This window comes from Helianthus annuus, chromosome 5 (assembly GCF_002127325.2).
Source record: "Helianthus annuus cultivar XRQ/B chromosome 5, HanXRQr2.0-SUNRISE, whole genome shotgun sequence".
Lineage (NCBI taxonomy): Eukaryota > Viridiplantae > Streptophyta > Magnoliopsida > Asterales > Asteraceae > Helianthus > Helianthus annuus.
The window spans coordinates 5,154,916-5,162,472 of NC_035437.2; the positions used below are offsets into that span (position 1 = coordinate 5,154,916).

At 34.1% G+C, this 7,557-nt stretch overlaps 1 long non-coding RNA gene across 16 annotated transcripts; it reads left to right on the plus strand.

The window, feature by feature from the left end:
- Window positions 1-1,375: 1,375 nt before the first annotated feature.
- LOC110938458 lies at window positions 1,376-7,235 on the plus strand. Of its 16 annotated transcripts, none has more exons than XR_004894059.1 (14): window positions 1,376-1,812; window positions 1,928-1,989; window positions 2,551-2,778; window positions 2,872-3,068; window positions 3,160-3,251; window positions 3,481-3,592; window positions 4,127-4,191; window positions 4,428-4,731; window positions 4,962-5,160; window positions 5,253-5,367; window positions 5,446-6,119; window positions 6,270-6,411; window positions 6,565-6,645; window positions 6,889-7,235. It is a non-coding gene; the product is annotated as an uncharacterized LOC110938458 (long non-coding RNA). The 16 variants fall into 16 exon arrangements; XR_004894047.1 differs by having other exon boundaries at window positions 6,565-6,752; window positions 6,889-7,234; XR_004894050.1 differs by having other exon boundaries at window positions 6,565-6,735; window positions 6,889-7,234.
- Window positions 7,236-7,557: the final 322 nt, after the last annotated feature.

The following is a 7,557-nucleotide window of genomic DNA, read 5'->3' on the forward strand; positions in this document are numbered from 1 at the left end:
GAATCAAAAGCAATATCTTAAATTTCAGGGGCTGTTTGGTAGCCTTTTAATGACCATTCAGATGCTATCTCTTAATGGTTTAAAACATCTGAATGAATAAGAGGTAACCTCAAGTCTGAATGGTTAAGAGGTAACCTCTGAATGGTAAATCATCACATGTCACATTCTTCTATCTTTTCATTGATAAAATTCCTAATGGTTCCATTAAGAGGTAGCCTCTTAATAACCATTCAGAGGCTACCAAACAGCCACATGAAAACTTCTAAACCTTATTGGACTATGTAGGTATATAGGTCTAGCCTCTCATCATATTGCGGCAGGGACTTTGGGCATATTAGCAGGTCTATTCCATCTTAGCGTCCGCCCGCCCCAACGTCTATACAAATGATTGCGTATGGGCAATATTGAAACTGTCCTTTCCAGTAGTATCGCTGCTGTCTTTTTTGCAGCTTTTGTTGTTGCCGGAACTATGTGGTATGGTTCAGCAACTACCCCCATCGAATTATTTGGGCCTACTCGTTATCAATGGGATCAGGGATACTTCCAACAAGAAATATATAGAAGAGTTAGTGCTGGGTTAGCCGAAAATCAAAGTTTATCAGAAGTTTGGTCTAAAATTCCTGAAAAATTAAAGTTATTCTATAAAGACTCCTAAAAATAAGAAGTGTATGAAGGCACTATAGAGTTACAAGTGTCTAAGAACCTAAAACCTAAACCCACTATACCGTCACCCAAAACCAAAATACCCACCCCAGTGGCCCCCCGCGCGCGCGCCTGCAAAAAAAAAAAAAAAAAAAAAAAAAAAAAAAAAAAAAAAAAAAACTATATCTCACCAAAATAATAATAATAATAATTATATGTATTATGTCTTTTTTAACGGGTAGCATCTGTATAAAAATATAGAACCGGGCCAGTAAGCTAGCTGAAAACCCAAAGATTGAAATCACGCTATCTACCACAATTTAAATTATCATACTTTGATATACAATTAATCCAAAAGAAAGACTGCTCCTTTGATGTATTATGTTCTTATACAATTTTTTTTGAACGGCTTATGTTTTTTACACTCCTTAAGATTACCTGCTTTTTTGTCTCTTACATTACTAATACTCTTGATATCTTGTTAACATTCCTATCTAAAATAATGATATACATAAACTTTTATAAAAGTGACAGCCTTGTATGCATGCTTCTCGATTTCAACGGTGACTTATATCATAAATAATTTAGTCACTCATTATTCTGTGTAGAAAGCAACATAAGAATATACATACTATCTATCTATTATACTAAAGCAAAATAAAGGTTGACTTTTTGACTTTGATGTGGCTATTCTCTTTGACCAGATAATTGGAATTTGGGCGGCATTTTGCTTTTTACTCCTATATTCCTTCACACGCTTTCTCCAAAAGTCTTCATCTCTCTTCAATCAATTCAACCTAAAATTACTGAGATCCTTTCCTTCTTCATTTGAATTTCAACTAAAGAACCCTAACTTATCTCTGCTCTGCAGTCTTCTACATTTTCGACTTCGTGTATGGCGATTTCATCTACCTATTTCATCTTCTCAGCCATTCCATTGAGAAACCCTAATTTCAGTTTCATCTCTAACTCTTGATTATGTTCCTACGAAACCCTAACCATAGGCACCATCACGCTGCTGACAAAGAACTTGAACACTACGACTTTCATGGGTGGTGATTTCTAGATTTAGGATGACGGTTCATTTTTTGGCTTTTGCCAATCGTCTCTCGAATGACAGTTCTGTTGGCAAGAGAGAATGAAGGTTTTTGGGTTTCTATTGAACTTGAGGTAATGGTTACAGTACTTTTTTTCTAAATTATTTCACTAGGGTTTCAGATGTTTTGCTTATTCGATTGTAGAAGAATGTGTATTTGTAGTTTTTATTATTTCCCTTTTTGTCTAGGGTTGTTTGTTTTCGATGATGCAATCAATTTTGGATTTATATGTTGTTCACACCATTGCAAGGTAATTCTCAGTTCCTCGATTGAATGTATATTTGTTTTACTATACATCTTATCATGGTGTATGGAGTTATTATCTATGTTGCAATTTGCATAGGAAACACAAACTTTAAAATGTATATTGTTATCACTAATCTTATTTTTAATTAAAACAGTACGTATTTACTTTCTAAATGAATGTCATACTGATCTTTTAAATGGGTTAAATGACAATCTGTTTACAGTTCCTTACCCTATTTATAACGTATTTGACTTATTTATCTAAGCCGGCGCGTCCGGGTTAGAGTTGATGTCATGAATAAAAAAATGTAAATCTATGTTTGGGTTCGGGTTCGGGTTCGGGTTCAGGTTTGTCGGTTTAACACACTAACAGATCACCAATGATATAAGTCGAATGTTAATGTTTAAAAGAATTTTTTTATGATTGTTTGATTGCTACTTGCTTCCAGAAGTGACGTTTTTTTGTGATTGTTTGATTGCTACTTGCTTCCCTAAGTTAGTTTTGATATTTTTTTTATGAATAGTATGTTAGCTGGTATATATACTTATGAATAGTATGTTACAGGTCAAGAATTTTCATCGGATGGATTTGTTGTTAAAAGCTCAATGGGTAGAACAAGCAGAGCAATATTTCAACAGCCTTCCAGATGATGTCAATAAGCTCCAAGTTTACAGTGCTCTTTTGAATTGTTATGCAGCCACAAAATCAGTAGAAAAAGCCGAAGCTACTGCAGAGAAAATGAAGCAATCACCTCCTTCAACTAGACCATGGATTCTCATCTTCATCTTCAAGGTATTCGATTTAGAGTTCCGATTGGGATTATGACGGTGACTCGGTTTATACTTTATATTATGACAGTGATGAGTTTCGTTGTGTTGGGTTTAGTGTGAAATCATGGGGAACTTGCTTTGTTTGGTTCAAGTAGATCAATCTACTGATGCTATAGAGGAAAATTTTGGGAAGTTTGATGATGTTCTTGAGCCGGGCTGCATTACGTGCCGTGGATATTTGAAAGTCGGCTTGCTAGACATCTTACTCTTAGGTTTCAGCAGTTGGATGTCAAGTGTGAGACCAAAACAAAGGTTTTTCTTTCTCTTTGAATGTTATGTTTGCCCCTTAATTATGTTCATGATATAATCTGTTTATCCATGTGAATTTATGTTGGCTGAACAGATATACTTGAGTGTCGAGCGGAAGCGATTGCTGAACAAGTATAAAATTGAGATCTCTGTTGAGGAGTAACTTCTACATCATTGCCTATACCGGTAAATCATCATGTTCTGGTCCCAAATATTGGCTTTATTTCAACATTAGTTTAGCTTTGAAATTGGTTTATTTTTAAAAATGGGTTGAGGGTTTAGGGTAATCGACCTACTGGTAAAGATCTCTTGGGCAATATACATATGGTCTTAGTTGTCGTTATCTAATTAGTTGGCGTTATGTAATTATTTCTTAATTTTTTCCAATACGAATATGTTTTTTTCCTTTACGCAGTTGGGGTTTTTGTAGATTGGTACCAGGTCCCTCATTCGCCATGCTCATGATGGTTACAATGTTTGCATCTTTGCATATGGTCCAACTGGATTTAATAAAAACGCATACAATGGTAAGAAATTTTCTCATTTCCGTTAATTAATCAATGTGTTACTCAGGCTATAAAAAATACATAGATTTTGTCACGGTCTCTCGGAATAGAGGAAAGATACCAGTGAATATGACACATTGACATGTATGTTCAAATGGTTGAGATTTATAACAAATAAGTTTGAGATATACATGCTCCGTGAGGGCTTAAACAAAAAAAAAAAACATTTTTTTATCTTTGCACTAGATTTTGTGAGTTGATAGTGGTGGCTTGGTGGCGGTTCAACTCATTATCTTAGAAACACATCGATTTAGGTTATGTCTTTTATTTAACGGGTCAAACAAGCTAAGCTAGGTTAAATGGGTCAAATGCTTTGAAAATAATCTGAATGATATTCAAAAGATTCATAAAAATGGAACAACAGGCATGTGTTTCTAAGATAAATCAAATAGGTTAATTGCTTTGAAAATAATCAGCTAAGTACATGGTTTTTATTTTTATTTTTATATTTTCATTACTAACTATTTTCTATTTTCTTTATTAAATTTGTGTAAGGAAATCATTCTTTAAGCAATAATGTCGAGACTCTATATTTTTGCTTACAAACTCTGATAGGGAAGGTAATTTTATTCATTCTTGTGAAAGTATTCTTTTTATATTACTTCCAACTTTCATGGAAAATATTTATTTATATTGATTCGAATGTGGCGCATCTTATTTGTGTTACAATCAAATTTTGAAGAGTTGCATTTTAAAGCATTCCATTAATTAACGTGATTCACTAAACGTGAGTATTCTACACTCTATATATGGGAGGAGTTTGTTTAATAGTTGGTGTTTTAACTTTTCATTGCAGATTGTATTGAAGACATTTCACAAATCATAAAGTCCTACCTTAAGTTAGAACCCCAGCTATTGCTACAATCTCTTACACTATGTGCTCAGCTGATCAAGCTCTCTTCCAATGTGTAATATAACTATTCTCCTGCTCTAACCCTTTGCATCAGGACCATACAATGGCATCTAAAAGAATCTTGATATAAAGGGACATTGATTCGCGAGTGATAGTGGTTATATATGTGTATGTAGCAGTTTTTAAACGGAGGGACTCAGACTAAAAAGAGTTATGATCTAAGCTTAAGGGGTGTTGTGAAATGCAGGTAATTCATCACTCATTCTTGGTTTTATTAAAGTTTAAATTCATTTATCAGTTGAAATAAAAATTATTGTTAGATGTCTAATACATACGTCATCTATCACATGTCTATTAAAAAGTTAAAATGTAATTTGTATATTAAAAATCTAATAATGTCATCTGAGGAACCATGGGCGTTTAATCCTAAAGTTTTTTTTTCCAATAGTGATTGCAATGATGCTTCTTTTAATGTAGCTATAAGGCAACATGGGGAAAAGTCACTTCCTCCCATTTATATGAAGAATTCTATGATTTATGGATCGTTAGTGTCATCTTCATCTCTTAGGTCAAGTACTGTTCAGAGAATAACAAGCGGCTTATTCACTTTTCCACTTGTGAAGTATATGGGAAAACCATCGGTAGCTTTCTTCCCCAAGACAGCCCTCTACGACAGGTAAGGATACAGGTATATTTAACTTTCAGTAGCTTTTTTCCATAAATCAGTTGAGTACTTGCTAAGTCTTTTTTGTTATTAACTACTTACAGGATCCTGCGTACTATATTCTCAAAGAAGACACATCCCCTTGCATTTTTGGCTCAATCGAGAAACAACGATGGTCTTATGCATGTGCAAAACAGTTAATTGAGAGGTTCATCTATGGTGAGCATACTCTCTTTCGGCTCATTTAGTTATAACATCCCCTGTTGCATGCTCTCATTACTTTCATTTTCATTGCAGCCGAGGGTGCTGAGAATGGTTTTGAGAATGCTTTTATCGGTAATTTTAATATCATGCAGTACTTATATATATGCATATATAAAACGTAAAACATCTATCTCTTATACTAAAGCAAAATATTGTTGACTTTTTGACCTTTGATGTGGCAATGCTCTTTGGCCAGATAGTTTTTTTTTTGGGCGGCATTTTCCTTTCTCTCATTTCTTATTCAATTTCACGAGCGCCTAATTCTCAGTCAATAGCTCTTTCCCTCATTCTCTCTTCTTTCCAAAATCACTTCAAAGAAACCCTAAAACCATTTGTCTGTCGTTCAAGCAACAAGGTCAGTTTTCTTTTGTCTTTTGGTTTACATGATTCTCCTATCTTAATGCTTTCATTATATTTAATTTTGTAAAAGAGAAACAAGAAAGAGATGGGGCAGATGAGAGACGCAGACGGGAGATGGTCATCTTCTCCAATGACTGGTGTCAGCGATAGGGCTTTCTTAGTAGCCAGCGACGGCGGTGGTTCCAAAGTGGTTGTTGTTGTTGTCATCGGTGGTCAGCAAAGGGTGAGATCTGTCTTCCAACGGCTAGGGTTCCGCCATGAATCACTGGCGGCAACGAACATTGATTATTGACATAGTCCAGTCGATATCAATTTCATGCTCTGTGACTCTGAGTTTCCAATTGAAGGTACAATTTTAGTTGGTATAGTTTTTATTTTGGTTGTTGTTCTAATTTTACTTTTACAAACTAAACCGAATGGTAAAATAGTGTGATAAAAATCTTTGTGTTTGATTAAAATATAGAAAAAAAAACTTGAGTTTGGCATAACTTTATCAGGAACAAAATGGCACTTTAGTTCCAAGAAGCTTGAAGAGATATTAGCAAAACTGATTCACTGGTGGTGAGAATTCGAAGTTTAATCATCTAAACAAGATCCATTCCTGCAGTAGCCAGTGAAGTTATTGGCAAACTACCAAAGGTAATCAGTGAGATGAAATTAGAGATGACAAGTTGAAAAAGGTTGTCCTCTGTTGAGTTAGTCAAAAATTGTATTTGAATGTATGTTATATTTTTTTAAATGGATTTGTATTCTGTTTCTCACATGATTTCCCTTGCGTTTTACGAAATGTAGGAAAAAATGGTGGATGGAGATCAACTGAAACTGGACATATAATTGTTACTACAGTTGGAGGTAGAAATGGTCCCGAAGACGGTATTCTACAATCTCTTTTAAAGGAACCACTAAGTTTGTTGATGAATCTACTTTGGAAATCAGTTGGAGGTAGAAATGGTCCCGAAGACGGTATTCTACGTCATACGGTCTAATATTTTTTGTTTTTATTTAATCTTTCATTATGTATCGAGATATAACATTTAAGCAATATTTAATTATACTCATTGTTATTTTATATATTTTTGTCACAATCATATATCCAATTGTTTCCTGTGCTGACAGATCCAATGAAGCTTGCGCTATGTATGAGAAGCTGCAGTCTCACCCAAATGTGGGCATGAGCAATAAAGCGTGGCAGTTTGTGTTCAGCTTCCAAATGTCTTCAAAGTTTTTTTTTTATTATTATAAGTTTATTACAAATTCAGCTAAATGATGTTTACAAATGTCTTCTTAAATTGAAATGGGATGGTAACTTACTGTATATTAGGCAACTTATATGTATATTTTAGAAATCTAATTTTAAGTTGATACACCATGAGTTTTCATATATTCAAGCGCAAAATATAGTGGTATGTTGTGATTTAGTTCCGACATGCTTCATAATGCTTTATGTTACCTTTTCATTCTAAAGTTTTGTTTGGTGCTTTAATATTTGGTGCATAAGGTATCTATCTGGCGACCCTTAGACGTGAAGCCTAAGTTTTGGAAAGATCTAGAACAAAAATGATGATCTACATGGGCTTCAATGCCAGTAGATATTATATGTTAGTGTTAAACCATCCGCGAAACTCACGGGATCTTAGACTAGTCTTAATATACATGGGTTAAATTAAGATACACTATACATATAGTTGGAATTTGAATTTACAATTCCTCTGCTTCGTACTAGACATTTTAGATATCCTATACGACCAGTAAAAGTTGATCATTAATTAATATGGAAACTTATAT